The sequence below is a fragment of the Oryzias melastigma genome, linkage group LG3, assembly GCF_002922805.2.
Source record: "Oryzias melastigma strain HK-1 linkage group LG3, ASM292280v2, whole genome shotgun sequence".
In the NCBI taxonomy this organism is placed as follows: domain Eukaryota; kingdom Metazoa; phylum Chordata; class Actinopteri; order Beloniformes; family Adrianichthyidae; genus Oryzias; species Oryzias melastigma.
This window is the reverse complement of record NC_050514.1, coordinates 9406303-9420535: the sequence shown is the minus strand read 5'-3', so window position 1 is coordinate 9420535 and position 14233 is coordinate 9406303. Positions and strand designations below refer to the sequence as shown.

At 37.3% G+C, this 14233-nt stretch overlaps 1 protein-coding gene across 2 annotated transcripts in view; it reads left to right on the top strand.

The window, feature by feature from the left end:
* The first annotated feature begins 292 nt into the window (after positions 1 to 292).
* The window catches only part of LOC112140290 (multiple epidermal growth factor-like domains protein 11), a 131640-nt gene continuing 117699 nt past the window's right edge, over positions 293 to 14233 (top strand). For both annotated transcript variants that reach the window (XM_024263200.2, XM_036217354.1), the window contains exon 1: positions 293 to 1996. The gene's annotated coding sequence lies outside the window, so the exon portion shown is untranslated. The remainder of the gene's footprint in view (positions 1997 to 14233) is intronic.

Sequence of the window (14233 nt, the reverse complement as noted above, 5' to 3'; positions counted from 1 at the left end):
CCAGCAGGTAAACACCGGGGGGAGGAGTCACTCAGTCCAGTTTTCATATACAGTCAATGATATCCATTTAGTAGTAAGTAGTGAACATTGACAGTCTGTCAGCGGTAGTTACAGAAGCTCAGACACAACCAATGATTTAAACTAAAAGATGAGTTCTTTCAACATTCAGGCTTCAGCTTTGGTGACGTCACCTGTTAGGAACAGTGGTGGTTTTCGATATGGGTGACGTGGGCAGTTGTTCAGGGCGGCATTTTCCGGGGGGCGGCACGGATGAGGGGGAAAAAATCATTCAGTATTTCTTTTCTGTAATATGAACGGCGGAGAGTCTGTTCTGTTGTCTGAAGGTGAGTTTAACTATCAAACAGCGCCCTCTGCTGGCCGACGCTCAAACTGGCGTCCTCGGCTCATTGCAGGACATTACACTGTGGAACATACCAAGTCAAAATATGCGAGAGGGGGGCGCAATTCACCGGTGGCTGGGTGAATCAAACACAGGTGATTGGGGGAATTTTTCAGTCTCACACTCATCTTAAGCTTAAACTACTTTTAATTTAAACCACTTTAATTAGTCACACCTAATTATGGCTTGCATTCACCATGATTGTATTTTTTAAACTCAATTCCAATCTCTCAAATAAACTATCACAAGAATTGGTTTAGTCCGAGGCTGAACTGATGCGATGCTAAGCGCTAGTTGGTGTCAGATGCTAACCCTTTTATTTTTGTGAGAGCAATAAAATGAAAAGGCCAAAACCTTCCGGTGCCCAATGTAGAGAAAGAGGATAGAAGACCAAGAGAAACGTGAAAGAACAAAGGTATGATATAAAACATTGCTATACTTATTATTTAAGCCTAAGACAACTTTATTTAACATGAACAATAATATATGAAAAGTTCGGCTAAGGCTATTGTTAGCCTATACTTTTAATGTTTAGTTCATCCAAACTATTTTTGTGCATTAAGCTAATTAAATACAATTTAATATTTGCTCATATCCATCCAATTTAAGTTAATTCATTTACTAATGCTTTAGATTAGATATTATTCCATACTTTGTCTTTTATTCTCAGTATTATTAGAATTACTTTGTCATGGCTCCTCAGCTTGTTGTCAGAAATTGCATTTGAAATGTACAGATTTAGTCCCTCTACTTTGATATACTTGTCTAAATATTTAGTAGGAATGCTCCATTATCGCATTCATTTAGGAGGAAACTGATTCGCTGTGGGAACCCCTGAAGGGAAAAGAAGAGGTTCCATTATTCCATTCCTATTAGATGCTGCTCCAAATTATCTGTGGCACATTTTTTAATTCCTACAGAGTGAAGTAGACCAAGTTTATAGTTTGTTTTCTAGGTTGATTTGTATTTTTAATCTGCAATTAAACATGTGTGATGGTGTTATATTATCCTTATGAGAGTTATTCTTACTTTTGTTTTGTTTTTTATAACAGTCCTATAGGCTATAAGGATTGACAAGCTTCTCATAATACTTTTTGTAGTTGGTATTTGTTAAATATTTGAACTTTACATTTCTGGGTCGTAATGAGGGTGGGGGGCACAGAGGGGCGCTCCTGGTGGGGCTCGCCCAGGACCACATCTGTGCCAGGACCGCCACTGGTTAGGAAACAAAAAAAAAAAAAACTGTAAAAGGTCCTTTTGGACCAAACTTTGCCTCAGATAACACGCGCTCACAATATTTATAAGATTATTCGGATTTTTTTCAATCATTGATCTGTACAGTGACGTCAGTAATGAGTCAGGAGCGAACACGGTGACCGCCTCTCGGCGGTGACGCGCCGGTGAACGCTCCGCAGCCTCCGCGGCTCTTTGGCTGCGCTGTGGACGCACGGACGGACGGACGCCGCCGCGCAGGGACTCGGATAAGTTTGCAGCTGCTTCGGCGCAGGTCTGGTCTCTGCAGCTCCTTCTCGAAGAAGCTCTGCAGCAACACATTTATCGGGGATGAACTTTCTTCAGGACTCATCAGTGCTGCAGGTGAGAGCATGATCGGATTCACTTTTCTTCCTTCAGCATTAAAGAGATAGCTGTTTGGAATGCAGCTTTAATCATAATAAGCCAAACTATTGATACAGCATCTCAAAACAAATATAAGTGGGTGATTTTTTTTTTCAATTAGTTTAGTTTTTATGTTGAGAAGTCATTTGATTCAAAGTTTAGTAGACCAATGATGGGTTTGTGCGCGTGCACGCTCTTCATCAGCAGTTTCAGGTGTGAAGTCAGGGACTTTCAGACTGGCGTAGTGACGCGCCGTGAACGCTAGATGGCAGCCTGGAGCATGAGAGGTGCCATTCAATCCCAATGCATTTGTCATGAACGTGGCTCTGTAATGAAGTCCTGCAGCCTTTCAGGCCTCCCGAGCTCTTACTTTGATTAAATCTTTCCCTTTTAGTGCTCTTGGTGATAAGAGCGTTTCTCACTCCCATCACTTCACTGACCGGCCACTGTTAGAGAAAACCTTGATCTGAAATCTTTTGACGTAGCAGCAGGTAATTTAAGAATCTGTTGGGTTAGTTTGATGGTTTCTTTCTGTCTGGAAACTTGTTCTTCTAGAATAGTAACTTCAGAAAACATTCTTTTAATCTAAACACTGACTCTGTAAGCTTTTCGGATAACTTGATAAATAAGTAAAAGTATTGACTGGTAGATTCTGGACTTAAATGGTTTGAATTTTCTTTTTCTCTGGAATTGATTTTTATGTCTATAATTGCAGAATTGCCCCTAAATCTGATCCAATTAAAAAGCAGACATGCTAATGTTTTTTAAATGTAATAAAAGTTTTGGTTTTGCTTTGGTTGAAGGGGTGTAAGTGTCGAGCACCAGTATGAGACCTTAGATCTGCTCAGTTATAGCCGCCCTGCAGTACAAATGTTGAGAAAACAGATAACCTTTTTAAATAACATGCGTTTTAATCTCCACAATGGGAGGGAGGTTTATTTTAAAAAAGTTTCAATTTCACTAAGGCTGTGAACATTAACGAGTTAACGTACAGGGTTAATAAAAAAGAATTAATGCGTTAAGATTATTAACTCAAATTAACCGAAGAAACAGTCGTTCGCTTTAACCCGGTGGTTCAGTCTTCCATGGCGTGCGTTAACACGTTTTGTCAGGTATTATCCCACTTATACCATAGTTACTTACAAAAGAAAAAAAATATTAAATGGGTTTTTAGTACGTTATTCTTGCTATGTTTTTGGTTTTGATCACTTTTTCACAAAAAGCCGACTGCCTGATCCATGGTCTGGCGCCATGTTGTACAAATACATTTTACCTGGTAAACACTATGATTAATCGTGATTAATTAATCGTGATTAATCACAACAGAAAGTGCAATTAATCAGATTTCTTTTTTTTAATCAATTGAAATCACTAATTAAAAATAAATGTTCTAAATACAGTTTTGTGTGTGATTTCATATTGTGATTATTCAGAGATAATAAATAAGTGGTCAGGAATACTGTAAATAAAAAAATGATTGCGATTAATCGTGATTAATCTTTCATAGGTTTGCTATTAATTAGTTGATTTTTATAATCGATTCCCGGCCCTGAATTTTACATAAGTTAGATCTGAAAACCTGTGCTACAAAAGGTCAATTTAATTGCCGATTTCCCAAAGTGAAAATTGAATCAATACAAAGATTTTATTACGTCTATTTATGACTCCACTGTGTTCTGATGATGAAAATGTGGATGGTTTATTAAAAAATGACATTAAAACAAAAATTTTTTCGCAAAAATTGTTCGACCGCAATGCATTGTGGTCTATATGAGCATCGATTCTCGCTAGTTTTTTGCAAAGACTTCTGGTAAAGAAGATTTTTGAAACATCACAAAGGGGCGAACACACTATATAGTGAGTAGGGAAGGAATTCAGACGTAGTGTTAGTTTCTGCAGAGCAGCAGGAGTTCATTAAAGAAATTGTTTCTGATTTATGGGCGGGACTTTTAGCCCAAATATATCAGTATATCACTTATATCCCATCATCTCTTTATTTACACACTCTCTCACGAGCTTACAGCCCCCCACAGCCCCGAGCTAACATTAGCAGTGAAACAAAAATGGTGAGCAATATCATTTCTATCCAGCTGTTCAGTTCTGATCCAGATTCCAGCTCAGATGAGGAAAACAACGATGTTCATGGATCTATACGCCTGCAAGTGGATGTATCAGAATAGAGCGGAGCAGGCAGCTTGAGGCCGGCTGATTGTAGTTTGTACATAACAAGCTTTTCACACGGCATTTTTGCCACTTCTCCTGATTCACAACGATTTGAATAAAGAAATACTCAGAAATGCAGTGTTAAATTCTTTTAAATATGTCCTCCATCTTGAGAAAAACACTACATTAAAATCAGCAAAAACACAGTTTTCACTGGCGTGGGACCTTCAAGTCTTCCTGGTGTTTTTATGATTTACATGGAGGGAAAATGAACTGCTGTCAGGATCTCATTCTGTGACTGTGATTGGTGGTAAATAGAACAGTCCTACTGATGACAGAGTCACAGGCTGCTGACTCTGTCATCAACAGACAGCAGCTTCTGGAGCTGAACCCACACAAACACATCCTCCTTTCAAACGCATTGAAGTCCTGGTCTGAGTCCTGCAGGAGAAAGCGCCGCTCCGTCCTTCTGGTCTTCTGAGCTCCAGGCTGTTGTGGTGCTGCAGCTCACCGTACCTGCATGTCCTTCTACCTGCATACTTTTCATTCCTGTTCCCATTCATTGTCGCTCACATCTGCACTCTTTACAAAGGAAAGAACCGAGTCTGCAGCACAGGTGGCACTAAATGAAAGGAGAGAATGATTTTCTGGCTTGAACGCACTTTTATCCAGACTGCACTTCGTCCTCATAACACAAACATTTGATTTGAATGCAGTTGAAGAAAAACGTTGTGTTTTTATATATAATCATCAGTGCATTCACACCATAGTGGTTCTCCAGCTCCTTTCCGTACATTTTTTGGCATGTAAAAATTAAATCACACTTTCAGCGATTTCGGTAATCTTGGTATCAAAACATTCAGCTTGTTTAGGATTCAGCTTGTACTTGTGGTATTCATAAACACCATTCAAATGTTAAAATGTTTAGCATGTTTTAGCTTTTATCTTAGCATTAGGCTAGTTGTTATTGGCTAATTTAGACTTTTTCCAGTTTTTTGGCTAAATTGGAGCATAGCTAACATTTGAGCATTACTAGCTGTTTTTGGCTAATGAAGACGTGTCCTGGTTTTTGCTTAATTTAGAGTTAAGCTAACATTTTTGCATTATGCTAGCTGTTTTTTTATTTATTTATTTATTTTTGCTAATTTAGGCACATTTACACTTTTGTGCTTAATTTGGTGATAAGCTAACATTTTAGTATTATGCTAGGTGTTTATTGCTACTTCTGACTTGTTTCCAAATTTTTAATTTGATTTGGAGCTAAGGTACCATTTCGGCATAATGGTTGCTGTATTTTGATAATTTAGACATGTTTTCAGTTATATGCTAATTTAGACATGTTTGCTGTGTTTTGCTTAATTTGGAGCCAAGCTATTATTTTCGCATTATGCTAGCTGTTTTTTTTTTTTTTTTTTTTTTTTTTTTTAATTTAGGCATTTTTACAGTTCTTTGCTTAATTTGGAGCTAAGTTAACAGTTTAGAATTTTGATAGCTGTTTTTTTTTTTTTTTTTGCTAATATAGTCATATTTTTCAGTTTTTTTTCTGAATTGGGGTTTAGCTAAAATTTTAGCCTCATGCCAACTGTTTTTGGCTAATTTGAGATGTTTCTAGTTTGTTTTTGCTTAGTTTGGAGCTAAGAAAACATTTTAGTATTACACTTGATGTGTTTTCTAATTTAGACATGTTTCCAGTTTTTTGGCTACATTGGAGTTTAGCCAACATTTTAGCATTATGCTAGCTGTTTTGGCTAATTTAGCATTTTTTCCATTTTTTTTTTGCCTAATTGGAGCTAAGCAAACATTCTAGCATTATACCTGATGTGTTTTGCCAATTTAGACATCTTTCCAGTTTTTCTCTTAATTTGGAGTTGAGCTAAAATTTTAGCATTATGCCAGCTGTTTTGGGGTTAGTTTAGACACATTTCCAATTTATTGGCTAGTTTGGGGTTTGGCTATCATTTTAACATTATACTAGTTGTATTTTTTTACTAATTTAGACGGATTCACAAGTTTTTGCTTAATTAAGCAATTAATTAATTTAGCAATTAAGCGAGCATTTTAGTATTATGCGAGCTGTATTTGGCTAATTTAGACATGATTCCAGTTTGTAGGCTAATTTGGCATTTAGCTAATATTTTGTAATATTAAGAACTCTACCTTTATTGCTTCTGACCTAAAAAGTTCTCAATGTTTTTTAACAAAAATATAAAAAGATAGGATTAATTCTTCGTCTGACTGTAGCTGGAGCTGATGCAGTATTTAGCAAACATGTCATAATAGCTATCTCTCACAGCAAACTTTTTTCAAGATCTTGTTCTTTCTCAACCAGTTTCAGATTAATTACTGTGCAGTTTGACACAGACTGACCTGTGACTTGGAAGGAGATTCACTAAAGTAATTCAGGTGCAGGGCCTCACTCAAGTCAAACACGATGGAGTGACAGGAGGAAGGTTAGCCACCTGTCCTCTGCTATAGGTACTAGAACCAGCAACCCTGAAGTTGGAGGTACATGTCCGGTGTTGTACATTTCAGCTTAAAAATGACTCCTATGATTCGCTTGAGCATCAGATTTTTAAAACACAGTAAAAAGTATGTCTTTGTGAAAACATGATGACACTTCAGATTGATTAGCTACTCTAACTATGTCCCCAACAGGCCTGAACTCATATACTCCTCCTCTGGACCGTAGATAGAACCATGCACCAATAAATAAAAGGAAGGGGTTTATGAGCCCAATAAAAAATATACTAGGATTTTCATTTGTCATTTGTCTTAATAAAAGACAATGTAATTTAGCTTACATTATAGATTAATGCTGAGTCATTTGGAGAAACCAAAACATGACACTTCAAAGGCTGAATCTATAAAAAGACCTTGTTACAAGAAAACCTGCCAGAAAGATAAACTGATCAAGAAAAAAAATTCAACAGCAAAATAATGTTTTTTTTTTTTTAGATGTCTTAGTGACGAGAATTTGTTTCTTAAACTAAGAAACCTTGGTAAGACCTATTTTGGCAGATTTATTTTTTTTTTTTCGCTCATTTACAGAAAATCTGCTGATAAGGTAGGAATTAATGACTTAGTTTTAATGGACCTGGTTTTATATTGTACAGGGTGTTACATGAATGTCATTGTATTTATAAAAAAGTCTTGCTGTGGCTTGTTTAGTGAGCATACCAGGTGTGTTCTTCATGTGATCCACTGAACCTTGCCAGCTAGCCTTATCACTAGTTACTTTTCTACGGCTGAATAGTAAAGGCAAAACAAACTGTACTTTGGGGCAAACATACAATGGCGTCTGGCCTTTTTGATAAAATATGTTTATTAGAACATAGGCAAAAGTGAGAGGCATGATTGGTTATGTTGTTCAGGTATCTATTGATATATTGCTCTATGTCAAGGGTGGGCTAAACTTGCATGAATGAGTTTGATTGTTTTACTTACTTTACTTAATTCAGGCGTCTCCCCACAGATGGCGCACTACAAATGAATTGACTTTTGCTCAGGCGCAGAAATGTATTCTGCATTCATGTAGTGTTTGAAGATTTGTTGTTTTTCCTCATATTCATGTGTGATTTCCAAGTGTTTTCTAAACTGAACTTTTCTAATAAAAATAAAATGTAATTAAAAAAAAAAAATCCTGATTTATTTTAATGATTTTTCCATATAAAAAAAATCCACATAGATTCCTATATTTGCTTTACATTAATGACTCTTCCAATGGAAAATCATCTACATACATATATATTTTTGTTGATGTTTGATACTTGACTTATATTAATGATTTTTTTTCTAATTAAAAATATTCTGCATATTTTTTCTGAATTTTGGCAATTCTGATAATTATGTATTTTGCATCTGCAATGACAAAGTCTGAAATAGTCTTAAAAAGTCTTAAATAGTGTTATACTGTATCTACTTACCTAGTCATGTGATGTATTGTTACTTGAGTATTTATATGAACCTGAATCTATGTTGGAAAGATGTAAATATCTGATCTTAAGTTACGAACTGGATAATTATAATACAGGTAAAGGAAATGGTAATGTCAACCGGGGTGTTATTATATAAATTCTCTTCCTCCCACTCCCTTTCAGGTAATCTCAGTCATCATTAGTTGACATGTCTTTATGGATGTAAACTTCTGATGATTAATTGTATTGCACATGAATTTACTTTTCTCTTCTCAATTGCTTGAAATAAGCCATTTCTAATCTAATCTAATCTAAAAAGCCGGACAGTCATTTTTCAGATTATTCCAACACCACTTGAACGCAGCATTTCCCTGAGTTTGAGTTTTTCCCTGAGGGACATCAATCCATTGGGAAAAAATGGCCCTAAAATTAGAACAAAAACTACAGTTTTAAAATAAAACCTCAAAAATGTAGTGTTTTAAAGTCATTTTCAATCAAGGTTAAGGCGTTTTTGTCCAGATACCATGGCATTTCTTTCTTTTACGAGGTGAAATACCAAAACACGCCACAACCGGCCCTTCTGTCAAATTCTACTGTCTCCTTTGTGGCCCAGGAGTAAGAAAGTTTTCCCATCCCTGCTCTATGTCCGTCCGTCCATCCAACTGCTAAACCTGCTGAATCCCTTTTGGGGTCAGGGGCTGCTGGAGCCTATCCTAGCTACTGTTTGGTGAAGACAGCATTCACTCTGAGCAGGTCACCAGTCAGCCACACAATACCACACATATAGGGGCAATTTAGAATCACCAATGAACCGTAAAGCCTTTTTTGGACAGTGGGAGGAAACCCACACATGCATGAGGAGATCATGCAAACTCCACACAAAAGGAACTCAGCAGGGATTTGAACCCGAGCCCACTGGCTCTTTTGTCTTCCATAGAATAGCAGTTTCTCTTCTACGACATCATCAACCAGACGTCTGATGCTCCGCCCACATTATCACTGATCTGTGGATCAGATAAGTCAGAGAGCAGGAGCTGCTGTTTTTCATTTCACATTGGAGTTCTGAAGTCTAAAGCTCTGACTTTAGTTATATAAAAAGCATGAAAAATATTTAGCGGAAGTGTTAATTACGCAGCTAGAATAGTGCGTCTGAAAGGGGAATATGTGGAGACGTTTGAGTTGTTTTGTCAGGATGAGGCAGTGACGGAACATTAGCCATCATGAAGGTGGAGGTAAATAGAGGGACCATTAAGGCCAGCAGCCTGCCAGCTCTCCATCTCTTATTCATCCTGCAACAAAGGCGGGAAGGAAGTACAGAGGATGAAAAGCACGGAGGATGAAAGATTTTTAAGAGCTCTGCCTAGAGGGTCCGCTGGAGTGGCTGGGGGGAGGGGGGGATGACCATTACAAAACCTAATGAATGCGCCCTGAAGGCATCAGTAATGTGGTTACTCACTGAACACGCCGGGCCGAGTATAAGGCAGCCAGAGTACAGATGTTGGATCAGTGCAGGCCGGGACGGGTCACCGAAGTTTCTGACTCGAAAAAACAGATTCTGAAAACTGGGGCGGACTCGTATGACCCGTTTTATAAGCAGAAACATCAAAGTGAAGACTCATGGACGGAATGTCTTGATGGCAAAAGCTGAATTCTTGTCCTTTTGGACCAAAATACTAAACTTTTCCAGGTTCTGAGTCTCAGATCAGGTCGAGAAATCTTATGACTAGTGCTGTCATGTGATTAAGTTTTTGAGCAATTAATTAATTGTGACCTGCAATTAATTAATCAATCTAATTAATCAATTTTAATCTCAATTTTTAACCCAACAATACCTGTTAGAAGTCTCATTTTGAGGCGGTTTATACATAGTTTGCGCAGTAAAAGATCAAAATCAAACTGAAAGGTGGCTTTATTACATTTTTCTTTAATTATAGATGACTTCCAGCCTTTACTTTGACACCACAGAGGGAGTTATTTGTTTTCAATCTTGAACAAATAACAAAACTAAAAATAAAAATAATACCATTATTCAGATGTTGATAATGTTCCACAGTAGAAAAGACATGAGTTTCATTTTTAGTTTCCTTTAACCTGTTTGGGTGAATTTGATCATTTCATAAACTGTGATAAAGCAGAAAAGAAATAAAGAGAATCTAAGAAGAAATACAGCGGAGGAATTGAACATTACTGATTGGACTTTATTTTTTTAAAATAAACTTTTGCTTTTTCATAATTTAGACAAAAACGAGCACTGAAAGGTTGCTTTTCTCCTTCAGAATCTACTGGAATTACATCGATCGTGTTAATGGTTGAAAAGTTACAGTATGTTTAAAAATGTTGTGCTTTAGTGTCACCGGCGGCGCCTCAGGTGTTAAAGGGTTAATTTCCGCATTTTCAAAGCAAATCTCCTGGTCACCTCTAGAGTTCCCACTTGTTAAGTGACACACTCTAAGTTTTTTTCATTTTTCTGTTGTTTGACTGACGACTCTGCTTGAAGTTGAAATTTCCCGCTCAGAAGCGAGGCTCCAGGCTAAACCCAATCAGCTGCAAAACACACGAAAATCAATTTCCTCCAAATATCTGTGCTGGGAACTGGGCCACTCGATTGCAGATGATTCCTCGATTAAAACAAGAAAGTGACTTCAGGCTGAGTTTTTGGTGGAAGAATTACTTAAATTAGAGACCCTCATCTTTCTTTTTTATTTCAAATTGCTTTTCAAAGACATTTGTTGTTACTTAAAAGTATGTGTAACAAAAAGCAAAGCTTCAACAGCTTTAACCTTTAGTTTGACCTCATCCAGAAGTCTATGCGTCTGTGCCTAAAGTACAGTTATTTTGACTAATGTGATTGTTCTGCTACATTCACAGACATGATAAACTTGCAGGTATTGGATCAGTGGATCCAGACTTTTTAAATGAATGTTGTCGGACCCTTCCTCTATCAGTAAGCTATTTTTTCTTAATGAATTAAGCAAATAAAAAGAAGTAATACCGAGGTATTTGCACAGTTATGTAAATCCTAAATTGTTGTCATAAAGGAAGCAAAAGCCCATCACAAAAAAGTATGCAAGTAAAAAAGAGTACACGCTACTTAATAGGGATAAAACAGTTGCATCCATATTCTGTCTGGGATTATTGTGGACAATCGTTGAGACATTCAGAAGAGGGAAACAGTTGTCTCAGCTGGATGTGGATCAGTGTCTGTTGGCTCGTGAACCGTGGGGCCAAAGGGCCTGAAAATAAAATCTAACCAAATTTGATCTCCAATTTCATTTACTTTTCTTCCCTTCCTCCTTTTACTTAAACAAAAATGACAAAATATCTATATTCAACACAAACTTTTTTTATTTGAACATCTCCTTTTGGAGTTGATCTGAATTCAAAATGCAACCAAATAGATGCTACACGTGTTTTGTGCTAGAGAGCGGCGAGCGGCACTTCTTCCACTCCACGGAGTACCTCTGTGTCATGTGTGGAAGCAAATTTGTCATACTCCTACTTTTGGTAACAAAAGCTGTAAAGTGATTTTACAGTGTGTGATTTGTTGTTCAAAGTCTAAAGTCACAAACCAAACCAGCTCCATAGAGCTGAATAAACTGTTCCTTTTTTTGGGAGCCAGCTCCTCGTTGCGAGCTTTCATTTTAACATTTGCAAGTGACATGGATGATCATCCAACAGAAGCCCAAGAGAGCTCGGTGCTACGGAAACAATCCAAATCTACCCAAAAATATTTATTTCTAAACGGAAAATTCAAGTTACCCAATTTTCCGGACTACAAGTCGCGTTTTTTTTCATAGATTGGCCAGGGGTGCATCTTATACTCTTACTTATGATTTTTTTTCTTTTTTTTTTTTTTTTAAGACATAAATAGGCTCATATATTCGTTATTTTATTCAAAACAAACATGGCTGAGAATCTAATCATTCTCCTCATGGACTTTATGTTTTTCTTATTTGCATGAAGACATTATTATTATTGCTTTTATTTTTCTCTCCTTGGACTAATGCAGGACAGTAAGCCATCAAACTGGGTTATAAACAGCTTAAAACAGTCATTCAGATGCAGCTCCTGCTGGTTAGAAGTAGGTATGTGACAACAATTTTCTAATGAAGCTGATTCCTCTGATCTCTGAAAGAGACCATTTCAATGGTATAAGGTTTAATAAGATATCTCAAAGAATAAGAAAGTTTTGACATTTTAAGTGATCAAAAGTAGAGTATAATTGTATTCCTAAATAAACTGCAAAACAGTGACATTTTTGTGACCAGAAACAAAGATTAGTCTTTAAATTGTCATAACTTTCTCGTTACTTGTCCAATCCACGAAAGGAGGGTTTTGTTGGAAAGCTAATCAAACAAACTACACAAGTTAAATCACAAATTTGGTATTAAATCAATATTTCTTTCCATATTATCAAATAATCATACAGAAATCTGCTCCTGTATGATTGTAGACATCAGTCTCAGCCAATCAGCTTGCTAGATTCGGTCGCGTGACCTCATGTTCCAGCGTTCAATTCTTGGAAGCTTGCGAATGAAAAATCAGTACCTGCTAATTGTTATTTTCTCATTAAATTTACAGGAGACGAAGAATACATCAACATTGATAGCTAGTAGCAAAATTAGACAGCTAACTTTTTTTTAAAAAGCTGACGGGTGGCTTTGTGAACTGGAATTTTTGTCCAGAAAATTTCCTTGCTTGTACTGAAAAAATTCCAGAAGCAGGTTAAAGAAAAAATTCTGGACTATAATATAACTAGATGTGCTCGCATGTATACTATCCACTGATTTAGTTACGCTCATTCTAAAGCGAGAACGCTGCAGCCTCACGCACAGGCTGAACAGCAGGTCTGGCAGAAAGTTCCGGCGCCAAAGCTGCACATACGTGCGTGCCCACTAGAAGGTAACATTCGCCGTAAGTAAAAGAAAAAAAAATCTGCTGTCCTGAACCCAGAATGGAGCGATGATTATAGATGCTTTTGTGGAGCTCTTTAAAGTAAATAACTTAACCTCTCAACATCATCCGTATCTTCTGTGTATTTTAAATGAGAAATACAGTTAAAACCTCCATCATGTAGCGATGAGGCTAAACGATAGCTTCACCACGCGCGATCGGAGCGTCTAGTTTATGAACACATTTTTGGACAAGTATTGAGTATTAAATTTAACGCACGTCAAAAGAGGCAGCGGACTTGAATTTGACGCCTGAATCACGTTCAGTGTTGGGCTTGTTGGGTTTGTTCTTAAATGTTGGACTTTTCTCATAAAAGTGCAACCTATACATGTTATTTCTTCTTCATTTTGCATTTTTTGGCTCCTGCGACTTACAGTCCAGAAAATACAGTAATCACTAAAATTGTTTTAAATCCTTTGGCATTGAAACACTGTCAGTCATTCCTAAAGCCTCGTCCACATCAAATGGAATTGAATTGATCCAGCTCTGGTGAATCGAATCAATTCTGGAAATGATCATCGATACCCAGCCGTAATGCCACATTCAATTGTCATTCTTAGAAAAGTTCTACCAAAGGAGGAAAACCACTCATTTGCTGGAGGTTCTGTTTAAAACCCTCCTATCCTTGATAACTGATGACAAGGTCGTGGCTCCAGTGTGAAGTTTGCTTTGCAGTCATCAGTTTGCTGGAGTTTCACTTCTTTGTGCTTCCTTAGCACTTCAGTTGTTTGGTTGGCTGCCATGTGGGCTGTAATGAGATAACAGTTTGCAGCGTGACAAGCTAAGCCAAGCTTTTGATTCCCGACCACACAGCCATGACAAATGCATCCCTCTATTCAGATCGGTGCAGGTCTGTGGGAGAGAATATGAAAACGTTACGATGAGTCGGTTCAGCAGTTGTGGACATTGTAACCTGAACAGCGAATGGAGCCGAGAGTCATCCCCATCATCTTCTGGACTCACACCTTGGATGAAACGGTTTGTTTGACATTAAGTAGCTGGGAGAGTCTTCTTCATTGAAGCCCAGCAGCTACAGCTTTACAGAAATGTCCAGTTGGAATCCTTTTGAATCTACTTGACAGAAAAGTTTCAATGCTTATTGACTTCATCAATAGGCTCTTAGTTTGTTTAAATTCATGAACTTCTCGTTTGTCACTGATGTGTAGATTTCCCTGGTAAACGTCCC